The sequence below is a fragment of the Thermobia domestica genome, chromosome 18, assembly GCF_964235325.1.
Source record: "Thermobia domestica chromosome 18, izTheDome1.hap1.1, whole genome shotgun sequence".
NCBI lineage: Eukaryota > Metazoa > Arthropoda > Insecta > Zygentoma > Lepismatidae > Thermobia > Thermobia domestica.
In genome coordinates this window covers 79696986-79721106 of record NC_137471.1, presented here as the reverse complement: position 1 = coordinate 79721106, position 24121 = coordinate 79696986, and the positions used below count along the sequence as shown (strand labels likewise).

Below are 24121 nucleotides of genomic sequence, written 5' to 3'. Positions count from 1 at the left end.
TATATCTGTTCCTGTTTTCTTTGCGTCTCAGGATTATTGAAAGGCTGAATATTATATAATTTATGTTTCACCTATAAAAGAAAAAAGTGTCTGCACAAGTAGCCAATCAATAGTTTGAAGGTGTAGCGGTACAAATATTTTTGTTCAGTGTCGCTTATTAGTAAACACGAGTGTCCTGCAAGTAGATATCAAACATTACGAGATGAAGTTCGAAGACCATAAAGAACCACATCAAAGAGAAGCCATCCAATATGTGTGAAACATTTTAAGGATACCAAAAGAATTAAATATATTATTTCCTGTTAATATGGAAGTTAATTAAAGTATACCTCTGGATGTCTTCTAATTAACATATGCGTTCAATGACCAAATCAATGAATAGACACGTAAATTAAAGTTTTTGAGTGACTGTCTGTTTAGATGGATTTCGTAAATATAATTAAATAAAACTCCCATATTACATACGCACTAATTAACATGTATCATCACTATGACGAAGGTACAACAAAGTAAAATATTAGATTTATCAAAACCTCTAATTTCATGCCAAGCTGATCAAACGCTCACTAATCAATTTGTTTTCCAATAAATGTATATGATTTTCATCACAACTTTGACATTTCATTTTGAGAATAGAATTATCATTTACTTCAAACAATTTTTTTTTTAAGTACAGTATTGATTTTCTTCACATATACTTCAATTAGGCATGTGCAAGTAGGAACAAGGAGTGGGGCCAAACTAGAGGACTTACTGGCTTCGAGGACCGTACGAGATAATGTACAACATTTTTACAAGAATTGAATAGGTGATTCAATTTATAAAATCATTCGTTGTACACTAATATCATAAGAACATAACAAACTGTTATAACGGTAACCAAATACTACTATTACATTTACTTACTATTTACTAATAGAAAGCAGAAAAATCTATTTATTTACCATTTTAGTGGAACACTTGACGAGTCTGCCAATGTTCGTTGTTACGCTCTACACCGGATGTTCCAACGCGTTTTTCAAGGCGGACATCACTTATCCAAGAAAAACATTCAGCTCAAGAAATGCATTTTCAATAGTGACAGGCGGATCGAACTAAAGGCACAATGGGTCGGGGGCGGCCCGAGGGCCGGCTGTAGTACATAATTGTTTTAAATGTTTGATTTTATTATTTTATCTGCATAGTATTTGTAAGATACTTGTTATAATATGTTACGTATATTAGATATTTAATATTTACGTAAATGTTCGGGTGCTAGATTGCTATTGTTTACATAAGTTTTTACTATTCATGCAAATAGTAATGGGTTGTTGTTATGAATATGTGTAATCACTGTTATGAAAAGATCATAAATACAATAAATACTTTTGATTTTGATTTGATTTGCAATTTAACGTCCTGTTCAGCATGAGACATGGACCTACAGTTTAACGTGAGATCCAAACCACATGAGCTTCCTCCGGAAATTGAACTCGGGTCTCTTACGCCAAAGACGCACAGTAAACTGCTTAGCCACGAGGGAGCTCAGAATCTGCTACTTAACAATGTGTTCTATTAGGTACATTAATCAATAATGTTTCAGCCGACTAAAACCAATTTATTATTATTGGCAATGAATGATACATCTTTTTGACATTAATGCAATTAAAACAAATATATATATATATAATTTTGGATTTTATCTCATTAACTACAATACTGTGTAGTGTCGTTATGCTGGCGTCATAATGAAAAGTAAATGCAGTGAAATCTTCCAGTTTAACGTCCCACTATTATGCCCTTCTAGAGGCTAAGGGAGGCGATGATTAAGGAAAGTGAATAGTGATGGAAAAATTGGTGGAATGAGAAAATGTAGGGCTGGGAAAATGAGAGTACTCCGAGAAAACCCATGGACACGATGTTGTCCACCACAATCTTACTTGGTGGAGATCGAACCAAGGACCCCACGCACCAGAATTAAGTGAGTCACCGTGCCCCCGATAATGAAAAGTACGTTGAGGGTATAGCTCAGTATCAGTTTCATCTTAGGGAGTGGCATGGTTGTCGAATAGCATTAATTGTCAGGTTCACTAATAAAAAATATATTTTTTTTATTTTCTCGAAAACTACGCATGAGAATTCCATCCAGTTCATTTTGTTCACTTCTATGATATTATCGATTTGTGTGTATATGCTTCATTTCTGAATGTTTTGTCGCTAATAAATATGTGATATTCTAGAGTTTACTTGATTACACCTAGGTAGTTGAGTAGGAAATTTTCGATGATTTCATTTACACTCCTCACAATTTCAATAATGTATTAGTTACAGTTGAACGTACAATGCTTTCTTAGAGCACGATGGTTGGTTATTGTTTCTGAGCTTGGTCCTGTTTTGCTTTACGAAGAGAACAGTACCCTCCTATCTAGAATCGAATCCTTGCTATCCGATTAATACATGGCCCACCGTGGTTCAGTAGTAGAGCGTTCACCTATGGTGCATGGGGTCCATGCTTCGACTCCAGCTAGTGCCAAGTGAGCTTTATCGTAGACAAACACAGTGTGCGTGGATTTTCTTGTCGTTCTCCTGTTTCCTCCTACTTTCTTCGTTCCACCAATGTCATCCATTTCTCATCATCACCGTCTCCTTTACCCAAGCCGGCATAAACGTGGAACGTAAAACTTAAAAGATTTCATTTCATTCCATTTTTGGTTGATAATTAGCCATCTTATCGATTACGCCACCTCGGTTCTTTGTATTTCATATAGCTTCAAGGTGTTCTCGTGTACGAGTGTGGCTTTGAATAATTCGTGGGTGGATGGATTTCTCAAGCATTCTTCCAAGTTTGGACCTCTTTTATTAGTAAGAATATTATGCAGACCGCCCTTTTTTTTGTTAGACTTGCAAGCAAATTATTTTCCTTCACGTTTTGAGCATATACCAATAGTATAATATTTTAAAAATATTGTTAATTAAACCTGCCTTAATTTTCTATTAGTGTTGTAGAAGAAAATACATATTTTCAACAGAAATAATTGAAAGCTGTCAAGAGTATTTTATGATAACAATTAGTAACAGTTTTTTGCATGACGGTACACTGAACGTCTAGGACACTTGTTTGATATTTTAATTAATAATAATATCTATTCTAATAATGAAAATTATTAATTTTTATAATGACTATATATAGCACTGAGTATTATTGCTACTGCTGGAGGTGTTGACTGGTACAATCTGTCTTGATTTGAACTATTATTAAATTCTTCATGATTTTTAAATTGTATAATTTCGCGACAACATCTTAGGGGACTGCGTGACACACCAGTGTGTTGCGACACATCGGTTGAGAACCACTGGTCTATCTAAGCTATTAGAATTTGTGTAATCTTTATTTTATTGAAATGAATAAATCTATCATATAATTTATATATGTTTCAGTCTCTCAACTATAGTATTCTGATGCGCAAATCACTGGTGTTATATTTTTTTCCTGTTCTTTTTAGACTAATGTTCATCCCTCTAAGTGTACAATAAAAACACGCCCCGAAGACAACTTGTGGTCCACGAACTACAGTTTGAGCAATGGTGTATTGGATAAATAAAACCTGAAAAATGTTTATTCAATTTTTGTGCACGCTATATATCAATATATGCGGCACCTGCTTAATGTTTATAAAGAAAAGTTTCAATTTTGTAGTAATATCGATTACAAAATTTTAATATTACTGAACGCAGGAAGATCTACACTTTTATTAATTTTAAGGTAAACAAAAAAATTTAGCACTCTTGAACATACGTATACCATCACAGTGTTGCTAGGGTTTCAATTTGTAGTTTATCCTCTGTTTTTTGTATAATATTTCGTATTTGATCATGCAAATGGCTAACTTTGAAATACAGTTTTGAAAAACTCATATTTAAATACTCATTATCAACTCAATAATCATGATGAGAGTTTGAAGTGTACTTTGAAAAGCTTTTTGTAACAGATTATGTAATTTTCCTTTCAGAGCACATATGAGCTTTATAGCAAAAATAAAAGCCAACTTTTAAAGAGAAATATAAATGTTTTGAACTAGAAGTAATAAACAAAATTAGTACTCCGTATTGAAGTACAAATATAGACATTCAGATTTATCTTCTCTTCTCTCTCTCTCTCTCTCTCTCTCTCTCTCTCTCTCTCTCTCTCTCTCTCTCTCTCTCTCTCTTTCTCTCTCTCTATGTGTGTGTGTGTGTGTGTGTGTGTGTTTATTTTCTCTTTCAATTCCGTGATTACTAATTGCAATTATAAATAAAAGACTGTATTTAACTTTATTCGATCCTATATTTATCTTTTCTACATTTAGTGCAATTCCATGTAAACAAGGACGTTCCTGTAATGAATGTGGAAACTACATCTAAAACTAATCAAAGTTTGGACTGAAAGTAACAGAACGATGTATATTTTCCTTCTATCCTTGGGTTTCCTGTCCCCAAAATTACATGAAATATACCGCATATTGAGACAAGCCGATAGATAGCCAAGCCAAAGCAGAGAGAACAAGAAGGGAGTGTAAAAGGAGAGCCCTCAGAACAGCAGATAGGCAGGATCTCCGGTATTTGCACAATCATTTTTAGAGAGGCTGTTTGGGAGTACTTGATCACTTGTCTAAACATTGGTGTGCAAATACTGGAACATTCTTAAACATGGATATTTGGATAGTTCACATACTAGTTCCTTTTTGATGTCTTGACTCGACTTCGACAGGTTCCAAAGTAATGGAACTATGAGCTTTTAAAAGTCGCTCGTTTTACGTTTCGGGCACCTAATAACTACGAAATTATACACTTTTGAGCAGAGGTCCATATGAACTTTTTTTCTTATTTTGATATGAGAAAACCTCAAAATATTGTGATATACTTATCTAACACCCTGTATTTCCAATTGAGAGCCTGAATAGAAAATCATTCCGTCCACAGACATATACAGGGTGTTTCAAAACAATACCGACAACGTTTGAGAGGTGATCCTTGACACCAAGATAAGACAAAAAGTATAGACCAACTTGAGTGCACAAATGCTTCCTTTCGGAGTTATAAGCTGCGAAATATTGAAAAATTGAATTTTAAAGGTTTATAGTTCCAAAACTATGGTACCTACCGTAGTCAGGTCAAGACTTCACTTAGGAACTAGTATGTATCCTATCCAAAAAACATGTTTCAAAATCCTGCGATATTTCCACAAGAGTTTTTTATAGAGGGAATTTGGCTACAGGCATATAATTTAAAGTACTCACCAACTACCTCTATAAAAATTGTTGCAGAAGTACTGCAGGATTCTGAAACATGAATATTTGGATTGGGCACATAATAGTTCCCAAGTGAAGTCTTGACCCGACAACGGTGGGTCCCATAGTTTTGGAGCTATGGATATTTAAAACTCAATTTTTCATGATTTCGGCAGCCTATAACTCCGAAAGGAAGCATTTGTGCCCCCAGGTTAGTCTAGACTTTTTGTCTTATTTTTGTGTGAGGAATCACCTTCCAAACGTTGTCGGTGTTGTTTTGAAACACAATGTATACATATTTGTCACGTTGATATATCTGTTTCAGGCAGTTAGAAGTTTAAGGAAGAACAACAAGAAATTTAATTAATAAGACAAACCACAATAAAACACTTCGAAGCAAAAACATTCAATATTGTATTATTTTCTGCTAATCCTAAAAAATCTCCAGTGGATTTCGGACGTTTTTCGATTCAGGCCTTCAATTGTTCCATTGTTCATAGTTTGATACCTGTGCTACAACTGAGCTTGGAGAGTTGAATTTGCTCAATACGGTAAACGAAATTTCGAAAGATTTGCTTGCTTTCCACCTTATTTTGATAATGTACACGCGTGCTATATAGAAGAGTTCCGGATGTTTGTTTATCCATATGACTGATCAATGTGAAAACAGTCTTTCTGTAGATTTTAGAAAGTTTTAACATAACAGATATGTAGTACATGGCGTATGTCTAGACTCGTGATTAGCGCGCTTTCTCTGATGCATGTGGGCCGGAATTTTATTACTAAATACTCTAGTTTTCATTGTCTTGTAAAACATAATCGCAGGATATGGGAAATGAAATTTAAAGTTTAAAACATTACAATAGAAAGAATAAAAGCTACAGATTCCAAGCACTAACTTTCAATTATATTTAATTTTTGGGTGCTCAGTGGTAGAGCGTTCATCTCTGGTGTATGGAGTCCCGGGTTCAAACCCTGCTCCCGCCAAGTGAATTTTGTGGTGGACAAACACAGTGTGCGTGGGTTTTCTCGGGGTTTTCCCGTTTCCTCCCACTTTCTTCATTCCACCATTTCATTCATTTCTCATAATCACCGTCTCCTTTAGCCTAACCGGCATAACCGTGGGACGTAAAACTCAAAGATTTCATTTTAATTTTTGGGTTCTACAACTAATCTCTGTAAATTATCTGTTTGTTTCTGATTGGTTTAAAACAATATATTTTTGGCAGTCAGTTTTGTATTGATCAAATTCGTCTATCGTGCATTGCCTCACAATTCGACTGGTATACCTCTGCTTCGAAAACTATTGCCACGAAATTTTGTTTTTTCGTGAAAGCAGGTCTTTAATAAGTATGAAAATAATGTCACGAACAGTATAAAATTGAAATAACTTGTCTAAAGGTAAAAACTAACTTGCCTAATAGTATTTTTCTAAATATCATATATAAATAATTAGTCGACTAGATATATATGATATGCAGAGTCAACTCTACCATAATATGCAACACGTGCATTTGCATGGAGCGGCAAGTTTGGAGGGTCCGGCAAAATCTGTCATAAGTATATTATTTAAATCAAATATTTCTTGTTGGAAATAGACTTCATGATGATGGTAGTTAAATTTACTAAACTGACCTATTTGAATACTACATTCATAAATTATGTTTAGGTTGCATTAGTTTAAGGTCACATAGACAATGTTAAAGCAAATGGTCGAATAAATCTGAGCACAAACTGCTTGATTGTTGTCAAATGCAAGAATTCAATTCTCTAATAGGAGCGAATATCTGTTCCATTTAGTAAGTTGTCAGAGTTTTGATATGACAACTAGTCTTGTTTTTGCCAGAAACAAGTTCCTTATCATTGAAGATAGAAACAAGTTTTTTTAAAAAAAGAAACTGTTAACAGATGTAGAAGAAAAATCAAGAAATAAAGATAAAAGAGCTAGTTGTACTGGAATTGCAAACATACATTGAGATTGAAGTTCGATATTGAATTCTATAAAAAGTATTACCGTCTTTCCTCTGCAGGTGTGTTTGCTTTATCTTTCACTATCATAATAGATTAATATTTAAAGAAAAATAGACCCAACGGGATTGCATTTTTAGTAAGTATTTAAGCCTTCCTGAGTGCAACTGCACTTACCCTCCCCTTCGTTGTTCATGCTGGAGTAGCATACTTAAAATCGTGACTTTTAAGATTTGTTCTTTCTGGAGAAAGTGGAGGTGGCAAATTATGCCATTGCACAGGGCGACAAATTGCCTAGGGCCGGCTCTGATGATATGTATATACAAGACATGAATATAGGATGACACAATTTGAAGTAATGCAGGATGTTTCAAAATTAATATTAGGGTTTTGAAACTGTAGTATCTATTACAATTAACTTACAACTATAAATATTATATGAAATGAAAGAGCAACTCAAACAGTTTTGAACGCACGCATCTACATGTGTTGTTTCTTCTGTCTGCCGTTAGAAAGAGCAAGTAGCAAAGATGAAAACTAGAGAGCAGAAAGCTTTTTGTGTTTTAATAAAGACTGAATCTGTACAGTGCAACCGTCTGTGTGAAGAATATTAAGGAGACGCTTGCAACTACGTCTTTATCGTTTGCAGTTGCTACAGGTCTAAAGCCTACAGACTACGGTTTACGTGCCAATTTCGCAAGTGAAATATTGCTGTATAAAGATGAAGATTTTCTGGATCTTGTCGTCTTCAGTGATAAATCGACATTTCACCTAAGAGCTAATGTGAACACTCGTAATGTTTGCATCTGGCCGTCAGCAAATCGTCAGGAGATGGTACAGTTGAAACGAGACTCTCCTAAATTGAATGTGTTTTGTGCATATGGCGGAAAGTTTATTGGCCTTTTTCGCTTATCGACTAGATGTGTGCCGTGTGACGAATGAATCTTACATCGAACACTTGTAGCAAAGACTCTTTGAGGTGCTCTTTCACTTGATGTGTTGCCTATAATTGTACGTAAAATTTCATAAGTACGACGAAGACTTAAAACCACGATATTCATTTTGAAACACCCTGCATTTCTCATCAACAGTGTTGGAACTAAGATGCAAAACGGAGAGAAAATTTTCCTTATATAGTTATTGTTTACAACAACGATATTATTATTAGTCGAGACTATAACTACAAAAACAACACGGGTTAGTAGTCAAAAAAATGTAATCAAATGTACACTCGGTGGCACAGGTAGCCAAAGTGGCACACACGGGTGTGTCACTTTTTTAATCCGCTCCTGTGTGGACACTAATTAAGATATCGGGATATTATTCTTGCCAAATATGGTTGGACCATAGTTTATCAAATTATTTTTTTTCTTCTGGTGTCAAATTTCCTTCTCAAATTTCACCCCAGTCAAAAAATTCGAGAATTTTCTAATTTTGGATTCCCTTTACTTCTTTCTTCCCTGTAGCTTCCTTCGTTGTAGAAAGACCTCCTTAATACTTGCCAGGTAGATACCTCGCAGGGGTACCTAACTGTTGGCATCAATTGGATGGGGTAATTAGGAAAATTAAAATTTCCCTAAATGTGGGCAAAAAATTCGAAATTTTTGTCCGTACCTATACGTCCAAGTGCAAGTCTACTTACGCCAATCGAACATTTGTTCTTACTTAACAAACGCAAGTACAGATCGTTACAATGGTGTAATTAGAGGGCGCACGAAAAAATCATATTTAGGTTCTAACCCTTGATTTTTCTACTTTTTCCCTACTTTTTACTGTAATATATTTTTGGTAATTAAAAGCTTTGTTCCTTAAATATCACCATAATACTTCTAGGATAGATATTAGTGGTGTACCAATGTTTAATTTAAGATAGTTTGCGTCTGTCTGGTAGCAGTGTTGCCAGCTACAGAAAATTTAAATTCCAGATTTTAGGGGGAAATTTTGGGAAAATTATCTGTTTTGTCTCTATTATTTCCCTCTTGTTGGCTACATAGGAACAAACATACCAGTATGTGAAAGTATCGTCTTTGCCCTACACAACGCACTATAGAAAGTTCCAATAGAATAATTAGGGGAAGTACAGTTGAGGTTTACAATGGACCTTGTTCTCTAATTGGAAAGATAACTGTGATTTTTTAAGGTAGAAGAGATATTTTTTTATTGACATGCTTACTTTATTAGATATCGTCACAATACTTGTAGGATTTATTAGAGGGATACCAAAGCTTATTTTAAGATAGTTTGTGTGTGTCTGATAGCAGTCTTGCCAGCTACAGAAAATTTTAATTCCAGATTTTAGAGGCAAATTTAAAAAAAAAAATCCTTTTTGGTTTCTATTATTTCCCTCTTGTTGGTTTCACTCTAACAAACGTACCAGTCTAAAAGCCTCATCCTTAGCCTACACAGCGCATCATAAAACGTTTCACTAGAATAATTAGGAAAAGTACAGTTGAAGTTTATAATTAACTATGTTCTGGAAATGGTAAAAAAAAGGTGAATTTCTGAGGTAGAATGATATATATATATTATATATTAATTTCATGCTTGCTTTGTTAGATATCGCCATGATACTTGTAGGATTTATTCTTGGAGTACTAAGGTTTATTTTCAGATAGTTTTCGTCTGTCTGATGGCAGTGTTTCCAGCCAAAACAATTAATTCCCGATTTTAGGTGAAAAAGTCGGAAAAGTTTCCTTTTCCCCTCTATTATTACCCTCTTGCTGGCTACATTGAAACAAACGTACCACTACCTGAAAGCTTTCTCTTTGCCCTAGAGAACGCACCATAAAAATTTCAATAGGATAATTCGAGAAGCTGTAGCCCCGGCATAGCTGTTGACTTTTGCTTCTGAGGCGTAAAAAGTGTCAAAATTTCATGTGTATGATGACAGAGAATTTTTTCTTTCCCTCTTTGAATGGAAGATAGCGACTTCAGGATTTCACTGTACCTTGTCAACACACCAAAGAAGTTTTTTAGGTGACTTGAACCCATATAACAGCAGTCGTGCTAGATACAAAAAAATTGAAAATCGGTTAGGGAATATTTGTAAATATTCACCCCTACATTTTCCTCAATAATTTCCCAATCGTTGGCAACACTGCAATACAACTTACACCAAAGATAGTCACATCCATTTTCTTAAAAAACAAGGCCTTAACCATATCAATCGAATGAATTGTATTTGAGCAATAAGTCACTAACTAAAAATCTAGAAAAACGCCAAAAATGACCTGGGTCCGAAAGGAATAATCACATAATTTTGCTCGTATAGATACAAAGAAACAAACGATTTGTAATTTAGGAGGGCTTCGACTCAAGTTCTATTGATTACTTTAATAATCTGCAACATAAATCAATAAATAATAGTTGCCAGGAAAAAAACAGACATTTGAAAAAAACATGAAAAAGAACGATGTTTTTTATTTTAAAAAAAACTTCACAGAAAAGAAGAAAGTTTTTTTACAACACTATTCATATTTCATTGCTATTAGCGCTTGAAAACTGATTTTGAATTACTTATGCAACCTTCCTTACATCACTCTATTGTGGGTTGCCTACAATTCCAGCTACCAACATAAGTGAGAAACATCATTGGCACTCGTTGACTTGTATCGTTTCTGTCAGTCACAGATCTCGGTGACGTCACTAAGCTCGGACAAAAATTAGAAACGAATTGGCATTTGGAGAAGTGCACGTGTTACCCTATTACTTCTTTCTGAGAATTCCGCTGTAATACTCTTTCTAACGAAAATGCGAATAGAGATGGGTTGTATATGCCTCTGAGAGAGAGAAATTACAAGTGGAGGGGAAAGAGTTACTTATAGGATTTTAAAAGAATTCTTCTTACTTTCTCTCTCTCTCTCTCTCTCTCTCTCTCTCTCATATATATATATATATATATATATATATATATATATATATATATATATATATATATATATATATATATATATATATATATATATATATATATAATCAACGCGGAATTGTCATAAAAATCGTGAATGGTGTAATATTACATCATTCTACGTGGGACGTAGGACCTACAGATAAAGAGGGAATCCTAATCACTCTAATGCTTCAAATTTTGATGGTCTCCTACCGGAAATCGAACAGCAAGAATGGTGAGGGATAGGAGAAACTTATATAATCTAATTTGAGTTGGGTTGATTTTGAGTTTAACGTCCCGTTCAGCAGCGAGGCGATATGAGACGTGGACTTACTGATTAACGTGGAATCCGAACCACATGAGCTCCCGCCGGAATCGAACCCGGGTCTTCCACGCCAAAGGCCCGTATGCTAACCGCTTAGTCACGAATGAGCACCATCATTTCATTTGAATAGACCGATAAATGTGTAGAGAGTGAATTCATATCCAAACACATTTCTCACCTCCTCTAACTGATGTTGTTCTAATACAAAGAAACAATATCGAAGCCGGAAGTGGTTAAATCTACCACTTCAAGTTTTAGAGGCCCTGGAACGATTTTTGTTCTTTTACCGTTCTCGCTGTATGGAGATCAATATTGAACCGGAGATGTTAGTTCTCTACTGCTTCCTGTTTCAATAAGCGGATAAGAGCGGAAATGGAACCTACTATTGGAATGGTCAACAAGTATGATAGAAAAAGTAATTCTAGGTGTTCTTTATAGTTGTTTCTTTATACCAAATATCATCCATTTAAGCAAGCACATCTCCACTAAATTTAAGTTTGTCCTTAACTTTCCTTGATAGATTTACCATTAGAGATTCTCTCTTTATGTATAACTTTGCCAAGTCTAAATTTTTAATCATGTTTAAAGTCCAGATAGCCTTCACGTATAAGTCTGTATACACTTAAACCAGTTGTAAAAAGTGGATGTGCAAAAATTCTTGCGTGTTAGACTTAGTCTTATTAGGTATTATTGGCAAGTCTGAACCAAGTTTGCGTTCAAGAAACCAGCATGTTTTCGCTAGACTGCAGACTTATTCTTGAAGGCTTGACTAAGGCTTTTAGAAGTCTGGAATGCCATTAAGGATACGACGAATGCACAAAATAGTTCTGTAAGATTTCCGATACTAATACATAACACAGTTTGTATCAGTTCGGCCATAATTCTTGTGCTATGTTCCATTTTATTTATATACTATACGTTTTCAGGCATGTTCTTTTAAGAAATTTGGTTTATGAAAATTGTCTTTATGTATTTAACCTGTCTGTCCGTGTGTCTGTCCGGCAGAGACAAAATCTCAAGAACTACTTAATGCATCATTATCGATTTTGAGCAGGATGTAGCGAGTCGAAAGTTAGGAATCGAATGAGGATTCGTTCGATTCCTCGAATGAGGATTGAATGAGGAATGAGGAATCGTTAGGAGTGAGGTGTTTCATTCATTTGAAGTGGTAGAAATCAACCATTTCCAGTTTTAACATTGATCATTATAGGGCCAAAAACGATAATAGATAGCGAGAAGAAGTTCTCTGAAATCAATTGAGCATTCCAAAGTATATTTAATTCCCACACTTAACTCTAGTAAAATGGAAAGTGATAATGATCCACTAGAACTTCAGGCTTCAATACTGATGTATTTAGAGCAAAAATGATAAGCGTAGGCAAGAAGGATCTTTAGGGAATCAATTTAGCGTTCTAAGCATAAGCAACATGTTTTCTCTTCACTCTCTACTCACGTCGGAAGTGGCATAAATAAACAACTTCCGGTTTCAACATTGATCGGTATATAGGATAAAAACGTTAATAAATGCAAGAAGACATTTTCTGCAATCAATTAAGCGTTCCAAAACTATATTCTATTTTCACTATAATCTTTCTACTAAAACTAGAAATAGTAGAAATCTACCACCACTTCGGTTTCAGTATTAAGTGAGAAAGTATCACACCAAACTAACCATACTCCCTTACGTAGTGTGCACATGATACTGGAACTTAAAAGCTGTCGCGAAGATTTTTAAGCTTTCGGCAGCTTATAAGTCTGAAAGGAAGTGATGGTTTTAGATCTTATGTTTATTAAGTCTTATTTTTTATTTCGTAAAAATTACCTACGGAATATTACGGTATTATTATTCTACAATCTGTATATTAACACCTTGTTATTGAAACTTGAATTCAAGTTCAAGGCTGTGAACCCATATTCCGTTTAAAGAGGTAAAAGTGAAATAAAACCTTTCGGTTTTGCGTCCCATGGATGATTAATGAAAGGAATTCATTAAGAATTAAAAATGTGGGAGGAAATGGCACAATCCGCAGATATAATGTTGTTCGCCACAAACTGGCATGGCCTCCGATCCACCCTTGGACTACTCGCATCAGATATGAGCGCTATTTCACTTTGCCGTGGAAGTCAGAAAGCAACAAGAAAATTGACGACTTTCGTGATTTTTACAGAAAAATCCTTATCATCAGTCTTAAAATGAATTAGGGACAGCGGTGGCAAAGTGGTATAGCGTTCACTTCTAGTGCATGGGGTTCTTAGTTCGATCCCAGCTCGCGCCAAGTGAGCTTTGTGGTTGACAAACACCGTATGCGTAGGTTTTCTCGGGGTTCTCCTGTTTCCTCCTACTTTCTCCATTTTGCCATTTAATTCATTTATCATCATCACAGTCTCCTTTAGCCTAGCTAGCATAACCGTGGGACGTAAAATTTAAAGATTTTATTTTTTTTTTTTTTAAATGAATTAGATGATAATGTTAAAGGGCTCGTCCGGATAGATCATAAAATATTAAATCTGGTTCTCAGTGACTTTTAGGCTACCAACAATTTCCTATTCACGGTTTGGAGAATGGTTTGTCCAGTAAATCAACATGTAACAACGAACGGAAGTTTGTTTCATGATATCCAGCAAAATTCAACGATACGTGTTCAATACATATGTAAATTAATCCAAGCACCCATCTGTGTGTATACAAAATATCCGAATATCCAGAAGCACCCGCCATAAGCCGCGAAGACAAAAGATCACCAGATGTAAACATTGATTTTCCTGACCTATTGTTCTGTCCTATGAAAACATTTCTGTCAACAAACGTTAATTTTTAATCTTGTCGTTGTTGTAAAACGAAATACAGGTAAATTCAACCTTACGTTTACCCTTATTAATGACCGTATTATCTTTTGTGAAACCACGTGGTGGATGTTTTAATGTGGGCTGCACTTTCAATGTAACACAATTCTTCTTATTATTATACAATTTACCATTCAGGATGCTTCATTGTTTCTAGGAAACAAGGGCTCAACTCAAACGTAAATTACATTTTAGTCTTGCAAAGAGAGAGAGAGAGAGAGAGAGAGAGAGAGAGAGAGAGAGAGAGAGAGAGAGAGAAAGGGGCACGATTACACACACAATTTGTAAAAATCTAAGCTGGTGATTTCTGAGCATATTCTGAGTAAAAATGGTGGCGCACGGTAGCTCGATGGTAGAGCGCTCAACTCTAGTGCTTGGGATCCCAGGTTCCATCCCTGATCATGTGAATTTGTAGTGCTCAACATTGTGTCCGTAGCTTTTCTCAAATTTAACCCATTTCTCGCATATCGTCATTTCACCAATTCACGCATATACACTTCGATTAGTCAACCGTCTTCCTTAGCGTACAAAAGATAACTGCGGGATTAAAATTACACTGGACTATATCTTAACCGTCCACCTTCCACGAAATAAGTTATTTTAGTTGTCAGCCGCGCTCAGTGCAATACAACAATAATTAACATGCGCACAGCAATAACAGATACAGAGTTGTATCAATATTATAGGCTCAATCGTATTATTTCAGTTTTGTTTAATTGATTCGCTCTCAGCAGCGAGTCTATATGAGACGGGACCTACTGATTAATGTGGAATCCAAGCCACATGAGTTCCTGCCGAGAATCGAACCCGGGCCTTCCACTAAGGCCTGTACGCTAACCACTTAGCCACGAATGAGGATGTTTCATTTTTGCTTTTTTAATTAATGCATATACACTTTAAATAAGTGTCTGATTTGCGTACGAGTAATAATCTTGTCAGCTTTATTTAATACTAGCGTCAATTAACCGCTTCACTGGGTTACATTTAAAAAAATAGTAATATATTCCGTTAGTCAGTCACTTTTTACTACTACTGAAGCGCTCTCTGATAGACGTTTTTTTTGTTTGTTTGTTTGCTTGCATTGTTCAACTAACATATAAATTTTCGGGGTTTCCAGCTTGAGACATTGCCACATAAAAGGACTCCGCACAATCCTTACGGAAATTGGATTTCGAAGTAATTTTTTGAAACCGTGATATGTTGTAGATACGGTGTAAATGAGAAAAAGTTTCAATTAGCACAGCCACCAATCACTGACCGTTTGGCTACTACAGGGCCACATTCTTGTAAACAGCCGAACAAAACGATATTCTGGATTTCGGTGAAAATGACTGAAGCCACGATATGTTGTACATATAGTGATGTTAAGAAAAAGTCTCATTGGGCACAATCACCAATCACTGAGCATCTGACTACTTCACGACTACTTTTTTTGAAAACAGCCGAAGATGATGATATTCTGGATTTCGGTGGAATTGCTTGAAATCGTGATATGCGATAGATATTGTGTTCCTGAGAAAAAGTCTGAATTGTATGAAACCATGAAAAGGTTTAAATCCGGGAAAGAGATGGGAAGAGTAGCAGCCAAGACTATTTAAGGATAGATAACATCCCGATGTTCATCTTGCGGGACAAATGAAAGCCCTGGAAAACCCTAGACAAGATGGCCGGCCGGGCTGGACATCCCAAATGCGAACAAATTCTCTACCAACTGACGTACCGTTGCTCGCTAGTCACAAACGGATATCTTTTTCTCAGGATCACGATATCTAAAACATATCACAGTTTTATTTATTTTCACCGAAATCCAGAACATCGTTTTACTCGGCATTTTTTTTTAATACTGGCCCTGTAGAGACCAAACGGTTAGTGATTTGTGGTTGTGATCATTGAGGCTTTTTCTCAGGATCACAATATCACGGATTCAAGCAATTCTACCGAAATTAAATTTCCATAAGGATTGTGTGGGGTCCTTTGCGTATGAGAAGCAAAGGATTCTCTCCCCCTCCACTAAGCTTCGGGGCTGAATTTGGATTTAAATGGCATTGTAAATGTCACTGTTTATCTCGGAGATCACGAAAACTATAGATTTGACACTACTATCGGTCATCAATCGTTTTTAAATATCTCCCTCTCCCCTAAGTTGCTCCATCAAATTGATCACGTTTCACTAAATAAAAGCAGACAGTCCTGCATAATTGATGTTTAGTTGTTCAGGGGGTCTGACTGTGACACTGATCACTACCTGATTGCAGCGATAATAAGAGAAATATTATCTTTGAATAAAGGAAATATTCAACATCTCAGAGCGGAGAGGTTTAATTTAAACAAACTAGAGAAAAGCCAGACAAAAGGACAATACCAGATTAAAGTGTCGAATAGATTCTCTCTTTTAGAAGGTTCGGAACCTATTGTTGTTGAGGATACTTGGTTGAAATTACGAATAGAATTAAAATTACAGCAAATGGAAAAATTGGGGCACGCGGAAATACATGGTTCAACCAGAAATGCACTAAGCTGGCAGAAAATATAAAACAGGCAAAGCTGCGCTGGCACAAAATCGGAACTACACAAAATTTCGTTGTCGTCATGCCTGAAAGTTGTACAGTACTTGTTTGTAACCTTCCTACACAAGTGAAAATTAGCCTCATCTGACGTGCTAAATGACATCTTGAGTACTGAAGTGTGCCTGTAGAACATGTGTAATTTCACTTGAGATACTGACATTGAAAAGGACTACACATCAGCAAGAAATAACATCAAGATTAACTCTTTCACATTGACTTTCATACACATTAATATATACATGGAAAAAGGTTTGTTATGATGAGATAAGTTAAGAATAGAAAGAGTCCCATCCATATGGGTCACTCTCTGTTTCAGGTGGCCAGAAATTTTGCAAATAGCTAATCAAAATGAAATATAATGAAAATTTTCAGCTTAACGTCCCACGGTTATGCCCTTTAGACTAAGGGAGGCGGATCATTAAGGCAAGTGGATGATGACGGAGGAATTGATGAAATGAAACGTAGGAGGAAACGGGAGTATTCCTAGAAAACATACGGACCCGATGTTATCCACCAGAAACTTATTTGGCCGGGGTTCGACCTAGGTATCCCTCGCACCAGAGGTAAGCGATCGACCACTGAGCCACTATTCCTCCTGCAAATAATTTAGAAATGTTATTACCTCGAACTGGAAATTTTGCTGTTGTGAAACTGGCAACACAGCTACCACACGAGGTCAAAGGAAATATTAGGAATGGAGAAAGTAATGTAATAAGAAACTTATTCCACATTAAACTTTCGGTGTCCTACCTTAAAAGGATGTTTTTCTTTCTGATACTGAAACTCAGAGAAGATATCAATTCTATAGTAAAGCAGAAAGAATTCCACTCTTCCCTTCAGGCTTTGTGTAATCCAAGTCCCTTTATATTGGCCAGATGGAAACTACTTTCCAAATAGAGGTAATTGATAGGAAAGTACACATAAATCTTTAATTAAAAACCAAAACTATTTTTAGCGTTTATTCAGTGCCTGTTGTACTAGCATATAGATTGGGAACCACAGTTTCTTTGATATATGAGATACAGTACATGTCTCGGTAAAAGGTGCTTTATAGCCTTTTTTTACCAACAGAATGGCATAATGCTTGTAGGTAACAGTATATATAACCAAATACTTTTGGAAGCCGGAAGCAACAAAATACATAAAAATAACACATTACGTTACTACTTAATGCTTAAAGAGAATAAGTGCGGATTTAAAAGTTAGTTACGTAGTAGTTAATGAATGTTTAATGCCTGCAAAGTCAACATTTTGTTATATTCATGTACGCTGTGTGTAGCGTCCTGTTCCTGGTTTAAATATTTTATTTTAGATCGGATTGCGCTGCTTTTAGTGAGTCGTTCTGACATGTTCGATTTTATTAGACTTTTACACTGCAAAAGAGAATTGATTGAAGATAATTTCAGCTCTGATTCTACGAGTAATGATATTTTTCCCGGAAAACATTTCATGTAAAATAGGTCTACTTCTGTAATCTATATCTTCTTCTTCCTATATTTAAAGACGAATGTATGTTTAAATTTTTTGTATCTATATTCGCTATGCGAATCTATACAATTGAACCGTTAAAAATAAATTTTGAAGCATAGCTAATACATATCTCGAACTGCGTTTCTAACACATCACTTTTATTACTCTTCTAAGGGAGAAGTTGTTTAAATCAGTGGCGTAACTAAAGGCTTGGGGCCCTCCCGCAGAAAGCGTGGAGTGGGGTTCCTTCTCTACGTCTCACTTCACGATTTGCGGGCCCCTGTTGACTCGTGTCCTTCCGCAATGCGTGGTCTGTGGAACCCTTATTTACACCCCTGGTTTCAATATTTATTTATTTTTATTGAAGCAGAACACGATAGGTGATATACCCTATTACAGTGCTCTTCTTTCATGATCTAATATATTCTTACTTTCACGTTTAATGCTTGTAAGACAATCAGTGTAAAATCTATTTTACTTCTCCGTTTTATGAATCTATTGTAGATTTCCTTAATCTTCCATATGAGTTAATTGCTTACCATATTCGTCTGTGTCAGGGGCGTACCCACCAGGTCCAGGCCCCAAAAAAAGACTCAGTAAAATAGAGCATTTATGTAACTCAGCGAAATAGAATTCGCATCAACAAGTATTTTGAAACAGAAGATTTTTAAATATCTTTTATCGTAAATTCCGTACTAAATAACCATTATTCTAGATCAATATACGTGATACGTAGATCAATATACGTGATACACACACTTTGAACTGCCATAGAAAATTTATTTTCCAATTTCCAAGACAAAATTTCTGTAAAAAGTAAAGTTAGAATTAAATTTGAAAGAAAAGCGTATTTTCTAGTCAAACTGAATGTTCCAAATGATCGTTAAAGAAAGTGTACAAAATGATGGCCTTCTTCACCCACACCGTTTGAATTTCATCCCAAAGTGTTTCCCGTTTAGGTGGTTCATGACAATACATCTCATGTTTTACTGTGCAACAAAACAATTGAGCAGCGTAAGGTCTAGGGAGTGTGTAGAAAACTCGATTAGCTCTCTGCGTCTTATGCACTGGTCTGGTACATTTTGATCCAGATATGCTCGCACATTCCTATGATAGTGCGATGGGGCCCCATCTTGTTAGTCATAAAACCCGTTATTACCATACATTGCATGTATGGCAAAGAAAATGAAATAAAGAAGCGCTGTTAGATACTTTTCTCCAGTTCTAATACCGTGAAAATGGAAAGACCCAGTGAGCCTCTAGACCACACCACACATTTACACTAGGCAAATTCGTAGTCTTTTCAACAGTAACGTGGGGATTAACTTAATCTAAATACACCTAATTGTACCTATTAACAGTCCCATTAAATTTAAATTGTGCTTCATGTGACCAAACAATACTACCCATAAATCCCGGTTCACGTGTAAACATTTCCTAAATCTATTCACAAAATTATATCCTGCGATTTGGGTGGTCGTCACTTCGCTGTTGCAACCAGTAACTTACCTTTCTTCAGTACGTGTAGCATCTTACTACAGCACTGTCATTTGACCCTTGCCTTCGTGATTTTTGTTGCCAACTCTGAAAGTTCCAGTACTGCAACTGAGAATTCAGCATTTATAGTCATGCAAATTCGCCCTGATTGGCCATTCTGTACATTACACAATGTTCCGTGCACCTCGAATTTTTCTCATAGATGTGTAATTGTCACCTTTGAAGGTAGATCAGTTCGAATACTCACGTGTCCACTTTTTCTGAACCGCAAAACATTCTCAAACTTCCAGTACCAGTTAAAACCCTGCTTCTACTTTTCAAAGCTCAAACTTTCGTCTGTCACGTTGATGTAACCCTCTTGCCACTAACTGGGTTGCGCAGCTAGATCAAAGAGCTCCCTCGTGGCTAAGCAGTTAGCATACGCGCCTTTGGCGTGAGAGACCCGGGTGTGATTCCCGGCGGGAGCTCGTGTGGTTCGGATTCCACGTTACTAAGTAGGTCCACGTCTCATATAGCCTCGCTGCTGAAAGGGACGCTAAACTAAAATCAACTCAACGCAGCTAGATCAATTATTCTCCTGCCACCTATTGATGAGACATAACGTTACTTTTTTCCAACAAAATCTTGTAAGTTGGCAAATAAATTTCCAAGGACTGTTCAAAGTGCGCATACATTTTTGTTTAGGTACCTGATATTTTTCTACACATTAGATCGCTTCTGGAGACTAATTCAGGGGCGGACCTAGAAGGTAAAAACTGATGAACCAGGACGCAGACTATGATAGGCATATCGTGAGTTTACTATAAACTTTCAAAAATATCTAAATAATAGCTTAAATTATTTTTGTCACTCAAAAACTGGGGACGTAGGCTTCCCCGGCCCCGGGCTAGATCCCCGACTATACTAATTGGAGAAAAACGAAATTTTTAAAAACTCAATATGCATTGATCAAAACTGCTTCATTCTGGGTTACTTTTTCATAATTTCAAAAAGAGATAACTTTAAAATGAATGGATGTATTAACACCAGGGTTGATAAATGCTAAAAACCTATCCATGCAACTTATCCATACAAACCTATTCATTGAATCTATCAATACAACTCTAAATTTGCAAAGAATAGACTGTGCGCAATCAGGATTCCGGATCCTTCTTCTCTATCACCAAAAAACAGTGCAGTACTTAAAACACACAGCGGTATCAAGTGTACACCACGTAAAGTAGTTTGGATTGTGCAGCGTTATATTTTCTGATTTAAACCTTAAAACGGATTTCTACTACTTCCGGCTTCTATTACACAGATTAAAGTGGATATGGAATATATTACTGTAATGGTTAATTGATTTTTTAAAAAATACTTTTCGTTAACTATTACCATTTCAACTCAGGGGCGTCATTTCAGACTTCGCTTGAGGGGGGCAAGAGCACCGCCGACATAAGACTTTCACGTTTAGCACTAGTATATTGATAGACAACCGATTAAAATATATGTATTCCTCAAACTCTTGGGAGGAATTGCCCCCTCATGTCCCCCTAAATGACGCCCCTGTTTCAACTCTATAGCGATCTACGTTAAAACTGAAAGTGGTTGGTTTATGTCACTTCCGGTTTGAATAAAGGGTTAACAGTGAAGATGGCATCTAACCTTAGAACGCTAAATTGATTCCAAAAACTACATCTTACTATCTTATCATTATCTATGCAAATCAATATTGAAACCAGAAGTTGTAATGGACATTTATCACTTCCTATGCTTAATCGATTGCAAGATATCGCTTCTCGCTATTTATTACCGTTTCTGCTGTATTAGTGATCAACGTTAAAACCGGAGATGATTGGATTGTATCACTTCTGGTTTGAGTATCACCTAAACCAGCAAACTCGATTGGTAACCTTTGTTTCTGTACGTCTTGGCTAAAATTTATGATCATCCATCAAAAAGTTTGTAAGATTTTTTTTTTTTTTAATTATTTCCCGAATTGATGGGTAGGCACGAGCGCATACAGGGTAGATACAGTTCTGGAATATCAAATTGCTTTAAAATATACATGAGAATCAAGTTTTAAATATTCTTAATTTATTGGGTACTTGGAAATATGTCTTCATGTATTTATTGGGTACTTGGAAATATGTCTTCATGTATTTGTACGGGAAAGAAATCGCTCATCCTTTCTGTGCTTGGAGCCGGTTTTAATAGAGGGTTACTGGCAGATATGAAACCTGTTCTCGGGACTTTGAATCCATATAAAAAAGAATTCCAACTCTCTCTGACCCTTTTCGCTCTCATCTCTGTAAACACATAGTAAACGGACATATAGTTGTTTTATAAGGCTGCATTGGGAAGTACGATGGCTCAGTTCTAAGGGAACTCAATTCTTATCCTAGGGATTAATTGTTGTATCCCAGATCAAGCAAATTTCTGGTTCATAAAGTCGTATCTACACATATATTATGTTACCAATTATACACCTGAGTCTCTATACACCTGAATTGAGGGAGACACTAGTCCGGCAACATGATGTGATAGGTTTCACTGCTTTACTACAGGATGCCTCGTTCTTTACATGAGTGTAACGGAACTATTGGATCATGCTATATACTGTATATATATATATATATATATATATATATATATATATATATATATATATATATATATATATATATATATATATATATATATATATATACTAGCAGCGTTCACCCCGCTTCGCTGCGGTCACCCCGGAACGCAATAAACTTTGTTACTTAGATAATTTTTACTTTTTCGCTTTCAAGTGATATGATAAAAACCATAGAAGATTGCAGTAAATGTTAACATTATATCGCCTGTCATTTATGTTAACCCGCCCCGCTTCGCTGCGGTCACCCCGGAACGCAATAAACTTTGTTACTTAGATAATTTTTACTTTTTCGCTTTCAAGTGATATGATAAAAACCATAGTAGATTTCAGTAAATGTTAACATTATATCGCCTGTCATTTATGTTAACCCGCCGAGTGACACGGTCATGCGGGTTGCATATAAATACGTTTATTTTTACCTATGATGAACTAACAAAGGATTTGTACGTTATGGACACTTGAATGGTCAATTATCTCAAGACACTGGTAATTAAAAATTAAAGTGATATGATAAAAACCATCTAGGGTCCAAATCCTAATAACCCCCCAAAAATGAAAGAAATTGGTTCAGCCGTATTAGCGTGATGAGGGAACAAAGGATTTGTGCGTTCTCTTTTATATATAAGATATATATATATATATATATCGGGTGTTGCAAAATAAGTGTTACAACTCTTGGGAGGTGAATCCTGCCACTGAGACAAGAAAAAAGTTCTTTTGAACTTTCGGCTATCGGACATAGTTTCAGATCTACAAGGTGCCGAAAGCGTGGGAAAATGACTTTTGGACGCCAATAGTTCGGAAACTATCCAACGTAAAGAGGGCGGGTAAAAAATTCACTGAAGAAGTCATACCTGCTCTATTGAATTTTGCATGTTTCACAATCCTACCATGCACGCGCAAGGGATTCCCCAAAGGAACGTAGAGAGTCCCGAATAATCTGCTAAATGAAAATCGGTCTAAATGGATATGAATTGATGGAGTTTCTACCAGGTAACAATAATTCGTTTGTATTAAGTCGATATCTGGAACAAATACAAAATGGTGGACACTTTCATGCCCGTTGTGTGTGGTTGCATAATCGCCAGGTACGGATGCTGGCCAACAGTGAAGTTCTGAGTATTAAGTGTAGCGAATTTGTATTCAGATGCTCTAGAAAGACATCTGGAGTGTCCATAGAGCACAACAGATGGAGCAGGGTGATTCACATGTGTGGAAACACGTAACGAAAAATGACCAGAAATTCACTCGTACTCAGTAAACGTGAGTTCAAAGCGTCGGAAATGTAAGGATTAGCGTCAAGAAAATGAAAGCCATTGCCAATTCACCAATAATATTCCATAAATCGGATGCAATATGATGTGCACGTTTGGATACGAATAAGGATGCAACAACTGAGGCCAAGCTGAAATTGTGCAAGGGGACTCAGAAAGTAACTGGGTAAACTAAATTAATGTCACTATTGGGATCGCATGATCGATATTGAAATGTGGCCAATATGTGTTGATATCGACATGTAGCTAATGGACAAATGCCAGCAGGTCCCACTACTACTGGGACACCGCCCCACGTGGGAAAAATAGGAAAATAACTACTCGGGTCTTGAATCTGAGGCCGTGGGCTCCCAGTAGGATTAGAAACTGCGACCACGCGAGCGAAAGCGAGCGCTCTAGCCCTGAGGGTCGAGGGAGC

At 36.1% G+C, this 24121-nt stretch overlaps 1 protein-coding gene across 1 annotated transcript in view; it reads left to right on the top strand.

Annotated features, from left to right (window-relative positions):
• The window catches only part of LOC145674809 (allatotropins-like), a 375336-nt gene that overhangs the window by 214530 nt on the left and 136685 nt on the right, over positions 1 to 24121 (top strand). The window lies entirely within an intron of this gene.